At 44.8% G+C, this 14,120-nt stretch overlaps 1 protein-coding gene across 4 annotated transcripts in view; it reads right to left on the bottom strand.

Annotated features, from left to right (window-relative positions):
- The window catches only part of TANGO2 (transport and golgi organization 2 homolog), a gene marked incomplete at its 5' end in the record, with an annotated part of 99,754 nt that overhangs the window by 71,344 nt on the left and 14,290 nt on the right, over positions 1–14,120 (bottom strand). The window contains one exon of one of the 4 annotated variants that reach the window (XM_083479075.1): positions 2,257–2,400. The exons of 2 other annotated variants lie outside the window; for them this stretch is intronic. Of the gene's footprint in view, positions 1–2,256; positions 2,401–14,120 lie in introns of those variants that run through there. One more of the 4 variants, XM_083479073.1, reaches the window with a different exon arrangement.

Genomic DNA, 14,120 nt, shown 5'->3' with positions numbered 1-14,120 from the left:
CCCTCCCCAACAACCAACTGCCCACTGGAGATCCTTTGGTGTTGGGGATCCTAGATAATCACTGGCCAGGGTAAAAGCCAACCTTGTCAGGTAGCACTGCTTCCATCCCTACTATCCCCCAACCTGAGCTAGGGGAAAGTCAGATTGTTCTCTGGGTGTCCTTGGAATTCACAAAGACAAGAGCCAAATAAACCACTCACTGTCTTTTGAGCCCCAAGTCTACGCTTTATTTGGCAGCACAGAACCAAGCAGCCAGGTATCGGATTCGGAGCCACACTTACTTAAGAAGCCATACCAGGATAAATGCAACGCTTTAAGGAGGTTATAAATACAAGCATTTATAATAGAAGACAGTTAAGAAAAGACTTAAACAGCATAGACATAGCTTTGGGAATTTGAGTACGAAATAGAAAATAACAAAGCTGCCGTAGCTTGCCTCACCCTAATACAAACCATTAGAGTCGTGGACCCAGGGGCAGAGGCATCCTGTTTCACCACTCGAGGTGAAATAGGAAGTGCCATGCTGTCCTGCCGCTGCTTCTGCCACCACCGATCTGCTTCTGCCGCCACTGTGTGCCCTGCCATATCCACTGCTGGCAGAGAAGCTGTGCCACCCTTGGCGCCAATTTCAGGAAAGATTGTGCTGATTTGGGGGGGGAACCTCTTGCACTCTGCAAAATCTGGTGCCAGCTTCTCTGTCAGAGGTGGCAAGGCATCCACGGGTGTGCCATTTGGGGCAGTGGCCTCACCCTGCTTAATGGCTGGATCAGCTCTGCACGGACCCCACCAAACCGGCAAGCTGCATCCAGGCATACACAGGTGTTGCAATTCACGATCCTCATGCAACCGGGATCTGGTTGGGCTCACGACCTCCGAGCCTGATCGCCTGCTGAAAACCTCCTACAGTAGTCTGCATCCTTCTCAACAGTTTTTAAGTTTACTTTTTTGCCCCCTAATCTTTCCCCCTTTCATTTAGTTAAATATTTGCACTGATTCAGTACTGCCCTGCCATATACAGACGCTGACCCCCCAGCAGCATGAAGGCTGCCCCTGTGTGGTCCTGTTCACACACTATTCCATATCCTGACTACACCTACACACACACACAAACACACACACACACACACACACACACACACACACACACACACACACACAGAGAGTATATTCAAATAAGTCAGCAAAGCATCCAGCAGAAAATAGATTGCATGGTGTTTGGGCACTGGGGCATTTAATGATGGTTTGGCACAGAGAATGATGAATGAGGCACAACCAGCACAGAAGAAAGCAGAGGAAAGGGGATGAAGTGGAGAGGTGGGTGGGAAATTGCTCTACCCAAAGGTGTGATTTGTAACTTTATCAGGGTGGTGCACTTGGAAAGAACAGGCAGAGTTCAAGAGTGGTGTTGCACAAAGTGGAAGAAGAACCCAGAAGGGAAGATCTGGTTTGGGGTGGGGAATAGAATATAGGAATTTATCTTATACCAAGTAAGACCATTTGGTCCATCTAACTCAGCATTGCCTACCCATTTCCTGCCATACCTGGAGATGCTGGGGGTTGAAACCAGGCACTCTGAGCACAAAGTGGATGCTCTAGCACTGAGCTACCTCTAATATGAAGCTGTCTTACATCAAGCAACACCAACTTGCTTAGTAGTGCTGCTATGAGATGACCCTTCTGACTGCAGGTGCCAGGGATTGAACCTGGGGCCTTCTATGCACAATGCAAATAATCAACCACTCACAGAGCTACAACTATTCCGCCTCCACCTGCACAAGGCAACACAATGCGGTAGGATCACCATAGGCTGATTACAAGAGCAGATGGTGAAAGGGTCACTGTGAGCAAACCCAAGCTCATTTGCACTCCCACTACCACTCTATATCTTAATCTTGGTAGCTATAGGAAATCAAATGCAAAAATGCCTTGGTGCCTGAATGAAAACAACAACGACCCAAGTATATGGTGGATCTATAGGAAGAGGATGCAGCCCATAATTTTAGCTGCAGTTTTCAGCCAATCCACATCAAAGAGGAGGGGGAAAAACATATTTCTGTTGCCTTTCACTACAGGACTTTTGATCTGGCAGTACTCTAGCCGTTGAAAACTCTGCCCGAAGGAATAGATGGTTTAAATATTTCAGATACGCAGATAGCAGTCCAACTGAGTTTTAATAGCTAGCGGGGACACATTTCACCACTTTTTTTTGTATGTATCCAAAATCATTCCAGCCACATCTCTCCTTTTTTCACTTACCAGTTGGGGATTCAGAAACCACAGGTCATTCGTACAGCCCTCAAGCAGTGACCCAGCCTGTTTGACTCCAAAGAGTGAAGAGAGACAGTTGCAGAGAGACAGTCAGACTCCTAGAAAGAGGAACCGGATGTCTTGTTCCCAAAGAAATCACAATTTTTGTTGACAAAAGAAAAAGCTGGCTCGAAGGATGGCGTGGGGAGAGAAAGGAAACTAGGTCAAAAGTACAAGCAGCTTTTTTACTTGTTTTGACGAATGCAGCTATTTTTTCATTCTTTATCTAAAGCAACGGAAGAAAGCATCAAAATACCAGTCTCTCTCTCTCTCTCTCTCTCTCTCTGAAGGACCATGAACACAATGGCAGTTCATATGCTTCTTTATATGCAGAAAGATCCAACTTCAATCCCTGGTATTTTCAGGTAGGACTAGGAGCGTACCTCTGCCTGAGGCCCTGGAATGCTACTGCAATTCAGGACAGGTGATACCAGGCTTAGATAGACCAATTGTCTGGTTTGGTATAAGACAGCTTCCTATGTTCTTCTAACATCAAGCAGATTGGTGCCTGAGCAAAGGAAGTACAGTGGTGCCTCGCAAGACGGAAAACTCGCTAGACGAAAGAGTTTTCCGTTTTGGAGGTGCTTCGCAAAATGAATTTCCTATGGGCTTGCTTCACAAGACGACAATGTCTTGCGAGTTCCTGCGGGTTTTTCCCCCTCCCCCCCTTTTTCTAAGCTGCTAAGCCGCTTATCAGCTGATCCAATCAGCAGATAAGCCGCTAAAAGCCGCTAATAGCGCTAATCCGCTAATCCATCAATGGGCTTGCTTCGCAAGACGAAAAAACCGCTAGACGAAGAGAATCACAGAATGGATTCTTTTCGTCTTGCGAGGCACCACTGTACAGGAGAATCTTAGGTCTATTGATAAACTGCACCACTCAACATAAGGAGGCCCTCTGCCTGGTTCCCTGTAGCTTCACTTCTTGCAGAGAGGGAACTGCCAGAAGGCCCTCAGCACTGGGCCTCAGTGTCCGGGCTGAACGATGGGGGTGGAGACACTTTGAATTGTGCTCAGAAACCAACACTTTGAATTGTGCTCAGAAACGTACCAGGAGCCAACGTAGGTCTTTCAAGACTGGTGTGATAATGGTCCCTGCGGCTGCTCCCAGTCACCAGTCTAGCTGCCCCATTCTGGATTAGTAGTAGTTTCCGAGTCAACTTCATAAGGGATGATGATAGTCGAAGTTCAAGATCACCTGGAGATCACCACGTTGACTACCCCTGCTCTAGAGCTTTGCATGAGAAAATGTGAAAATCCAGATGCAGTGTTCTGCTTGCAAGAGGGTGAGAATCCAAAGAGCACTACACAAAGTATCATGTAACTGCAAACAGCCCTTGCAGCTGTGATCCTTCTGTTCAGGGTCCCTTGGACCCAATCCATAATTACAGTTATAAACTTGCAGCTTTCGAATTCTGGAGCTGCGGAGATGGCAATGGTGTGCACAGTAACCATATTGCTCTCCAATATGTTTGCTCCCCAAGGAGCAAACACGTTCTCCAGGGCGCAGTATTTTATGAAGGGCAAAAGCCAGGCCAGAAGCTTCACAATGGCTGGCACTTATATTCCACTGCGGTGTGCAAGGGTACCAGGCGGAATGATCGTAATAGGAAGCACTTGCCTTACAGCACTAAAATAATGGATTGAATTCTTCACAGGACAAATTGCAACTTATCAAGCCCAAGTCATTACACATTCCACCGCTTGTCTTCTTTAAGAATTCATGCTGCTTTATGCAAACATACATTTTTCATAAAGCCACCATCACAACTCGCACAAAGGAAGAAAACTGTAGTCTTTTCTCAACACCAAGAATCTGTGGTGAGTATCTTTTGTTAGTTAATAGTCTCAGCACAGGTCTTTAATGTGCTTTGAACAGAGAGAGCAGCAGTAGCCCAAGACTTAATGTTTAACCAATTAGGTTATTTGAAGGCTTCGTCATCACTGCAGGCAGGTCAAAAATGCACACATTAAGAAATAGAGCAGCATTCTGAGTAAAAACAGGCAGGCAAGAGTGAAAGCTGGCAGTCTATACAGTCGTACCTTGGAAGTTGAACGGAATCCATTCTGGAAGTCGTTCGACTTCCAAAACATTTGGAAACCAAGGCACATCTTCCAATTGGATGCAGGAAGCTCCTGGAGCCAATCAGAAACCGTGGAACCCACGTCGGACGTTCCAGATCCAAAGAACGTTCGCAAACCGGAATACTCACTTCCGGGTTTGTGGCATTTGGGAGCCAAAACGTTTGACTCACAAGGTGTTCGACTTCCGAGGTACGGCTGCATATTTAAAAGTGAATTTTAAAACTCTTTTTTTAATAGTTTACATGTGCCATGTATAGGGATGGGCGTATCTGTCAAATCTGAGTTCTCTCAGTTTCTAGTTGTTCCTCTCTTAAATTCAGTTTCTGCATTAGCTTGTGAACTGTTTCCCCCCCACCCTAAGTCCTCATAAAAATTCATCGGCATTTTAATCCGAATTTACCTTGATATACACAAGTTTATATGCAATTTTGCCTAATATACATTTTTTTCCCAGCAACTTCCCCGAATATAATGCATTTCTGTATATGACTTTCACTAATACATGCCTCTTCAAGTATACTTTACCTTAATATATGCATTTTTACACACATTACTTGGCTGGATGACTTCATTGCAAAATTTGGAGAAGTGCAAATTTCTAAAGATGTCAATGCCTATTGCTTTGGAAAGTGTGAAATACCGTATTTTTCGCTCTATAACACGCACCAGACCATAACACGCACGTAGTTTTTCGTGGAGGAAAACAAGAAAAAAATATTCTAAACGAAATAGTGGATAAATGATTTTTGTGGTTCATGCTGTGGCCACAGACATGTGATCTGACAGTGAGTTTGGAGTAGCCCAATGCAAAAATCCTGAGGATCCATGTGGATCCATGCTTTGTAACCACGGAGGAGGGAAGGAAGGGGAACCATGGATCCTCTGCTCACGACTGCAGCAGATCCCCCCCGCCACCTGAGGCATTCGCTCCATAACACGCACAGACATTTCCCCTTACTTTCTAGGAGGAAAAAAGTGAGTGTTATGGTGCAAAAAATACGGTAGGTATTTTCACCATTAAATGTGAGCTGAATATAATTTCTCCCCCCTCCCTAGTTATGTGTGTGCCATATTCAGCACACAGCAGCACACAAATGAGAAGGATGCAAACACACGGTCCTACTGTCACAGCTTATATCCAAAATGCACAGGCCCTGACAGGCCGTCAACAAACTAGCCTTCAAGCAATTAGCTAAAGCCTTTTTGTGCATCTCGAACTGCAGCAGAGAAACAAGCAATATCGACGTAGGCTGACAACCTGTTACCAGGGTCAGGGGCCTGCAGTCCTGCAGTTGTCACTGGACCCCCATCAGGCAAGCATAGCCAACGGTCAGGGATGATTGGAGCTGTAGTTCACAAACACCTGGAGGGCTCCGGGTTCCCCAACACTGCTCTATTAGTTTACCGGAGTGTCTAGATCCTGATCATTACTGCCTTTTACCCCCTTATAATTTGATATGGAACAGCATCATTTCACTCACCTCTGCAAGCCGCTGCAATTTGCTGAATATTACTACAAACCTCTAAAGTCATTATTAATGAAGCTCCCTCTACAGCAGTAGCTACAGAGAGACCAGAGTAGAATGAGATATAAATCATAAAGTGATGGGCACATTAAAGCTGACATTTCCAATATTTTGCCTGTCTCACATCGCTGCTTCTCGTTATCACCCTTTGTTCCATATTTTATTTATTCTATGTGATTAACTTTATATGGATCTGTTAAAAACATGACAGCTTAACATTGTTATAATAATTGAAATCTATTTCAGAGCCTTGATTTGCCAGTTTGTTGTTCAACAACAACAAATACTCACTTAGCGGCCTTTGAATAAAGAAGCGCATTGGTAAGCTTATGTAAAAGCAAAGAACAAGTTTGCATTTGATTTTTAAGATGCAACGAGAAAATAAAGGGGATGGGGAGGGATGCACACAACTGCGTTTTTACTAACACAATCAAAGGAAGGCAATGGAATATTTTTTAAATATTTTGCTCCCCATACTTACTAAAATGAAAACTTGAACCAAAGAAAACTACTTCAACTCTTTTGAGTATACCAGAGGGACATGGAACAAGGAGAGTTCATGTGATTAAAAGAACCATCCCAGATAGCTCAGTTGTGCAAAATCAATATTGAAGAATCATTTATTGTTATATGATGAATACAGTGGTACCTCGGGTTAAATACTTAATTCGTTCCGGAGGTCCGTTCTTAACCTGAAACTGTTCTTAACCTGAAGCACCACTTTAGCTAATAGGGCCTCCTGCTGCTGCCGCGCCGCCGGAGCACAATTTCTGTTCTCATCCTGAAGCAAAATTATTAACCCGAGGTACTATTTCTGGCTTAGTGGAGTCTATAACCTGAAGCGTATATAACCCGAGGTACCACTGTATGGTCAATTGAATGAGTTCCTACTTTAACAAGCACAGCTTAGATTTTCAGGTACCTTTTGGCTTTTACCTGAAATCTGTTTTCCCCATTCCTGGTAGTTTCTATTGCACAATTACAAAGATCAAATTTGTGTATACCTTTCTATGAACTGGTTTGTTGCAGTTCCTTATGTACAGCCCAATAGAGAAATAGGCTTTCTCCTGGAAAGAAATTATTTTCAATCATATTTAGGACTGCAAAATTTGTTCTGGAAAGTAAGGAATTCTGATCTCAGCATTTAAGAGACACTGAGATGTTTTGATTTTGATAACTCACTTGATATGAAAAGCACAAGGCTGCAATCCTAACCCCCACTTACCTGGGAGTAAGCTATACTGAATGCAGTAGGACTTACTTCTTAGTTGGCTTACTCTGCTAGCAGTACACCTCAGTATATCTATTTCTTGATTATTTGTGATCCCACCTCTTTTTTTAGCCTGTAGGGTGGGTACTGTTGTGAACTGTTAAAACATGTTGCTATTTAAATAGTGCCATACTTATAGATTGTGGTGGCTTTTTATTATTATGCAATAACATACATATGTCTGCATTCTTGCACATAGTTCTGTAGTTTTACACCAGGGATGGCCCTTCAGATGCTGCTGTACTACAAAACCCATCACCCCTGACCATGCTATCTGGGGTTGTTGGAAGCTGAGAGTCCAACAACTTCTGTAGGGCCAAATATGCAATGCAAGACCATGTTTCTGACTAATTTCCAGCATGCTGTGGGGGAAACTATCCCCAGTACATTACTACTGCTTCTAGAAATATCGTGCCTTGGTCCTCATCATTTCTAAAGTTATGTTTATTCAATGCATTTGTCTTGTGTTTTATTGTTTTTCTAATTTTAATCATCTGTTTTGTGCTTGTTTTTAACTTGAGTGTACTTCCCTTGTCAATGCAGAATGTCTGTATTCATTAAGCACTTTTTCTTTTTACATTTTATGTTTCCTAGTAATGGTAACTAATGACTAATAAATGACTAGATATTGATATTTCTTGACTTTATTTGATGTACATTCCTAAGAATTTGGGTTGGGGTCCAGGACAACTTTTTAAGCACATCAAGGGGTCAATGAACTTAAGAGGTTTGGGAAACTCCGCTTTAAATAGTTATTTCTGAACCTTATGTACACAACTGTGGCATGGAGCTCACACACTGGAACACACAGGAATGCCTTTCACAAGCTATGATAGCTTGGGAAAAGAAGGCTATGGCAACAGTGAAATCTGTGGGATTGGGGGATCAAGAGCCATGTCCCTGTCTGTGGAGGTGGGTGGGTTGAGAGAGAAAGCGATGAATATATGGGCATGAAAAAAGAACGTGTGCCAAAGACGGCCGAGAGTCATACATTGAGGGAGATGTAACAGGGACAGGGGCTGAGGGTCTTGGCAACACTTTTCATCCCCTTTGCCAGTCCCAAAAATTGGCTTCTAGTGTCGTTCACAGCAATTAAAATGAAATACAAGGAACAATATAAAACACTGCTGGGGGGGTGGTTCTTGGCTATGTCCACACATGATGGAAGGGTGCCTGGACAAAGCCTCTGCTCATTCTGACAGCCATAGCGTCTGTGACAAACACTGCAGATGATCTAAAGAATACCACAAATTCTCAACATACCAATTGGTTCTGTGCAAACATTATAGGCAAGAAATTAAGATACAGCAAATCCAGCGCTGGGGAATCTAAGGGTCTCCAGCTGTCGCTGAACTACAACTCCCATCATCCATGACAACCGATCATGCTGGTTAGGGCTGATGGGAGCTGGGAGCCTAACAATCTATGGAGGTGGGATACGACCTCATCCTTGCATTAAGCAAAGCAATATCTAACTGCAAAACATGGTACGTATACAGCTATTAGGCGTGGTCAGGATACAGCACTTGTACACGATATGGAAGTGCTTGTGCACTCAATGCCACCACCATCATCCTGGTGCTTCCCTTGCTGCCCTCTGCCTTGCTACATCCTCACTCCAGCACATGGCAGCAGTCCACCTAGTGCGCCGTGACCGAGGTATGGACCTTCATAATGTTGGTGTACAAGCCTCAACCAAATTGTACAATACCCTATTGCAGGGGTCTTCAACCTTTAAGACAAAAAGAGCCACTTGGACCCGTTTCTGAAGGAAAAAAAACTGGGAGCCGCAAAACTCGTCATTATAAAAATAACTTTTTTGTCACTTTTTTAAATTCTTTGTTTGACCCCTCAGAATTACTCCTCCTCATAGAAATAAACTTTAAATTAACAAGTTACCTTTTCGTGTGTGTGTGTGTGTTCTTCACTCCCCTTCAAAACAGTGACCAGCGTACATGCCCCCTTTCAATGCAGTGACCAGCGTACATGCCCCCTTTCAATGCAGTGACCAGCGTACATGCCCCCTTTCAATGCAGTGACCAGCGTACATGCCCCTTACAATGTAGCGGGCGGGCGGGAAGGTGACGTCGGGACGGTGCATTACTAACACATGCACCGCCCCCATGCGACGTCACAGCCAGTACAGCGCCCGCCACAGTGGGGAGTGTCGGGGCGCACAATGCGCCTCCTCCCCTCGCTAGTATCTGCCCCGGAGCCGCGGCAAAGGTGTAAAAGAGCCACATGCGGCTCCGGAGCCATGGGATGCTGACCGCTGCCCTATTGGTTAATTATTAATTTTTTAGAAGAGAAGGTGAAAAGGGGAGCCCACAGCTTATTAGCAGAAGGCATGCTCTGCACGCAGAAATCCCAGATTCACTTGGCATGTCCAGCTAAAAGCAGGGTTTCCTCAAACTTGGGACTCCAGCTGTTTTTGGCCTACAACTCCCATCATCCCTAGCTAGCAGGACCAGTGGTCAGGGATGATGGGGACCGTAGTCTAAAAACAGCTGGAGACACAGGTTTGGGAAACCCTGAGCTAAAAGCATAGGCATATGATGGAAATGACCTCTGCTCAAGACCCAGGAGAGCTACTGGCAGTCAGAGCAGACAATACTGAGCTTAGGTCCACCTTCCCAGCCTGGTGTCTAGATGTCTAGGTCTACTGCTCCCATCAACCCTGGTCAGCACGACTAATAATCAGGGATGATAGGATGGGTAGTTCAAAACATCACGTGGGCACCAGGTTGGGGAAGGCCATGCTTGAAGCAGAATTGGTCTAACTTGGTATAAGGCAGCTTCCCGAGCTCTTATAATGCTGCAGGAAACACTTGGGAATGAGTCTTTGATCTACTCCAGCATACAGTGGTACCTCGGGTTAAGTACTTAATTCGTTCCGGAGGTCCGTTCTTAACCTGAAACTGGTCTTAACCTGAAGAACCACTTTAGCTAATGGGGCCTGCTGCTGCTGCCGTGCCACCAAAGCACGATTTATGGTCTCATCCTGAAGCAAAGTTCTTAACCTGAGGTACTATTTCTGGCTTAGTGGAGTCTGTAACCAGAAGCGTATGTAACCCGAGGTACCACTGTATTCTCAAGACAGCAGTCCTCAAACTTGCGATAAGATAGAAGTATTTGTAGAAGGGATCACAACTCAGCAGTGAGCACATGCTTCCCATACATTCGATGCCAGGATCAATCCCCGGTATTTCCAGTTGCAAGGACCCAAAGCAAGGACTCTACCGCTGAGCTTGTTCAGTTTCTGTTAATTGGTTCTCGTGGGAAACTTGCAGATTCTAGCTTCGCACAATTAACTCAAGCTGGTGTCAATTTACTCTTGGCAGAAAGCCCAGGTCTGCTTGACCTAGAAACTACTCACTCTGATTGGTTAACGAGCAGCACTCAACTCTGTTATCTAGGATTGCTAGCACAGTTTGATGTGAGGTGTGTTAGGAGTTAGAAGTGCTGTGTATGGTTATGAGAGAGAGAGAGAGAGAGAAAGAGAGGATTTATTTGCTTTGTTTTGTATGCAGAAACTCTGCTGGTTTTATTTTTTCCTTTTAATAAATCCTGTAAATAGTTATTCTGAGTCTAGCTGACTAGTCATTACTGCCGCAACTAGCTTCCTCGCTGTGCAGGAAAACTCTGCTACGTTTGGGCTAAAGCCAGTAGGGCTATGCCTGACACTTCAAAGTTCCATGAGGTTATGGGCATTGTGCTGCCAGCCTGAGTTGCGGTGGTGTCAGCATCAACGGCGTTGGTTCCAGTAGTTCCAGAAGTTGTTGTTCACTGGCTGGTTCCTGACCGTGGTGAGCTGGTGACGCAGCGGACACAAGGACAACAGCTGCAGCGTGTGAGTGCTGGGTGCTGTGGTTCCTGTTTTCTCTCTCAGTGGTCGTGAGTAGCTGGTTCCGGGTTCCAGGGACATCGCTCTCAAGATGGCCTCACAACCAGTTCAGATGGCTTTTGAGCGTCTGAATGACTCCAATTACTTGCTGTGGTCGGAACGCATGCAGGCAGTGCTGCAGAGGGATCGTCTCTGGCAAGTGGTGAGTAAGTTTCCTACGAAGCCTGATGATGAAGACCTCGATAAAGACCAAAGAGCAAGGGCCACAATTGTCTTGGGGCTGGAAGAATCCCAGTTGCCGTATGTGAGGGGAATCAAGACAGCTAGAGGTGTGTGGCAAGCACTTAAAGAACTCCATGTGCGTGAGACAGCGGTTTCCAAGCTGTTCATTCGCAAGGCATTGTACAAGGCAATGTTACAGCCTGGGGTTACAATGCAGGAACACCTACACAGTTTACAGTTAAAGTTTACTGCGCTACAGGAAAGAGACTGTGCATTAGACCAGCAGGAGAAGGTGGCTATTATTTTGAGTTCTCTCCCGGAAAGCTGGGATAATTTAGTTTTGTCTCTAGAAGGCATACAGGAGCGTGATTTATCAGTCAGTTACGTTACTGGGCGTTTGATTGAAGAATGGCAGAAGAGGCAAGAAAGGTTGTTGGCTGCAGAGGCTTCTACAGGTGGACGGTTTGGAAGGAGTTCTCATGCCGTGCCAGAGGTGAAGCAAAAGCAGCGTACTGGTGAGGAGTCAGCGTTTGCTGTTAGGCGTTGTTTCCGATGTGGGTCTTCAGCGCATCTAAAACGACAATGTCCGGAGTTGGTCAAGTCTCAGTTGCCGGTGCAGGAGCAGAGACGAGATCAGCAGCAGCAGCAGCAGCAGCGTAAAAAGAAATTCTTCAAACAAAAACAGTCGGCTCAGCTGGTGACCGGCGAGGTCAAGAGTGCTGATGAGAAACAAGCGGTCTGGGTGGTCGATTCGGGAGCGTCTCGCCACATCGTAAATTCAGATGAATTGTTTGTTTCCAAGAACTCAGCACAGCGCAGCCAGGTGGCTCTAGCAGACGGAAGTACTTCCGAAGTGATTTCGGGGGGTGCAGTTTTTGTTCCTTGTCTTCGTGAATGCCTGCAAAATGTACTTTGTGTGCCGTCATTAAGGAGCAATCTGATGTCTGTAGATTGTTTGCTAAAAGCTGGGTTTAAAGTGTATTTTGAAGGAGACAGTTGCATTATTAAGAAGGCTGGTGAGATTTTAGGCACTGCTAAGTCAGAGGGAGGCTTGTTTTGGCTTAAAGCAGGATCTCAAGTTGCAGCAGTAGTCAGTAAATCTCAGCCTGCAGTGAATAACAAAGCTATACATGACAACTGTGTGCACTTATTGCATAGGAAAATGGGACATGCTTGCTGGAAAAGTGTACTAAAAATGTCTGAATTGGCTGATGGGGGTAATTTAAAGAGTTGTAACAAGTACCTTGATTGTAATGTGTGTAAAAAGGTTAAAACCCACAGAGTCTCTTACCCCAGAAGTGACAGAGTTAGTGAGTCACCGCTACAGCTGGTTCACATGGACGTAATTGGTCCATTTGCTGTAAGCAGGGGTGGATCGCGCTTTTCACTAACAATTGTGGATGACGCCACGCGTAATTCTTGGGTTTTCCCCATGAAAAATAAGGGTGACGTGTTCACTAAGTTTAAAGGCTGGGTGGCATCTGTGGAAAGATTTCTGTCTGTTAAACTCAGAAGGATTCAGACGGACAGAGGTGGCAAATTTATGTCAAATGCTTTTAGAGATTGGTTACAAAAGCGTGGCATTGGGCATAGAAAAACGAACGTTTTTTCCCCAGAGGAGAATGGCGTTGCAGAACGAAAAAACAGATCTTTACAAAATATGATGTTTGCCATGCTTGATGATGCTGATTTGCCCATGTCTTATTGGGGGGAGAGCATGCTCACCGCGTGTTATCTCCAAAATAGGCTCTTTCATCAAACAATAGGTACAACCCCGTACTTTAAATTGTTTCAGAAAAAACCTAAAATTGACCATTTGCATGTGTTTGGATCAAAAGCCTGGGTATTAATTCCGAAACAAATGAGAAAGAAGGGAGATCCTAAGACCAAACAGCTAGTGTTTGTGGGTTACCAGGAGCTGGGAAAAGGTTTCCGCTTTGCTGAAGGGACAAATGGCATTGTGATCTCCAGGAATGCCAGTTTTTGTGAACATAGTGGCTGGGAGAGACTACATGCCAATACTGAGGTTTGGTTTGAACCTTCCCAGGAGCTCCATGACTCTGAAGGTAGACACAGAGAATCAGAGTCTGAGGGGGAGGAAAGTTCAGATAAGAGCTCTCAAGAAAGTGGAGTTAGCCAAAGACCAGTTGCTAAGCAACAAAAGAGAGGTCGTAGTTCTGAGGAGGAAAGTGGGTCAGAAGAAAAATTTTCTCCCAGAAGATCTAAAAGACAAAACAAAGGAGTGCCTCCAGTGCGTTTTTCTCCAGATACTGCAAATGTGTTTAGTGTAATTGCAGAACCCAAGAGTTTTCAGGAGGTGTTAAAGTTACCAAAAGAGGAGGCAGAGCGCTGGAAACAGGCAATGGAGGAAGAGATGTCCTCTCTGAATGAGCACAAGGTCTTTACACCAGTAGCAGCGCCTGAGGGGGCAAAGATTGTAGGCTGCAGGTGGGTGTACAAAAGACTTAGGCCCGGTTAGGACATATCTAGGGTTGGAAGTGTGCTGGGCCCAAGATGGCAGCTGCCTAATTAGTCAGCAGAACAAAGTTAAACAACTACTGACTACATACAGGATGCAGGATTGCAAAGGGGCAGTGGTGCCTATGGATCCAGGTTTCATAAAAACACTTCATATAGATGAGAGTCCTGAATTTGAACATCCTGATGTATATCACTCTGTAATTGGAAGTTTATTGTATCTAGCACAGTGGTCCAGACCTGATATTAGCTATGCAGTAGGCATATTAAGTAGATTGGTCTCAAAACCCACACTAAATGCCTGGAAAGGGGTAAAACAAGTTCTGAGGTATCTCAAACAGACAATTGGCTATATGTTACAATTAAATTCTTCAGAGGATGAAATGTT

The sequence above is a fragment of the Podarcis liolepis genome (assembly GCF_965112155.1).
Source record: "Podarcis liolepis genome assembly, chromosome: 15".
NCBI lineage: Eukaryota > Metazoa > Chordata > Lepidosauria > Squamata > Lacertidae > Podarcis > Podarcis liolepis.
This window is presented reverse-complemented; position numbering and strand designations above follow the sequence as displayed.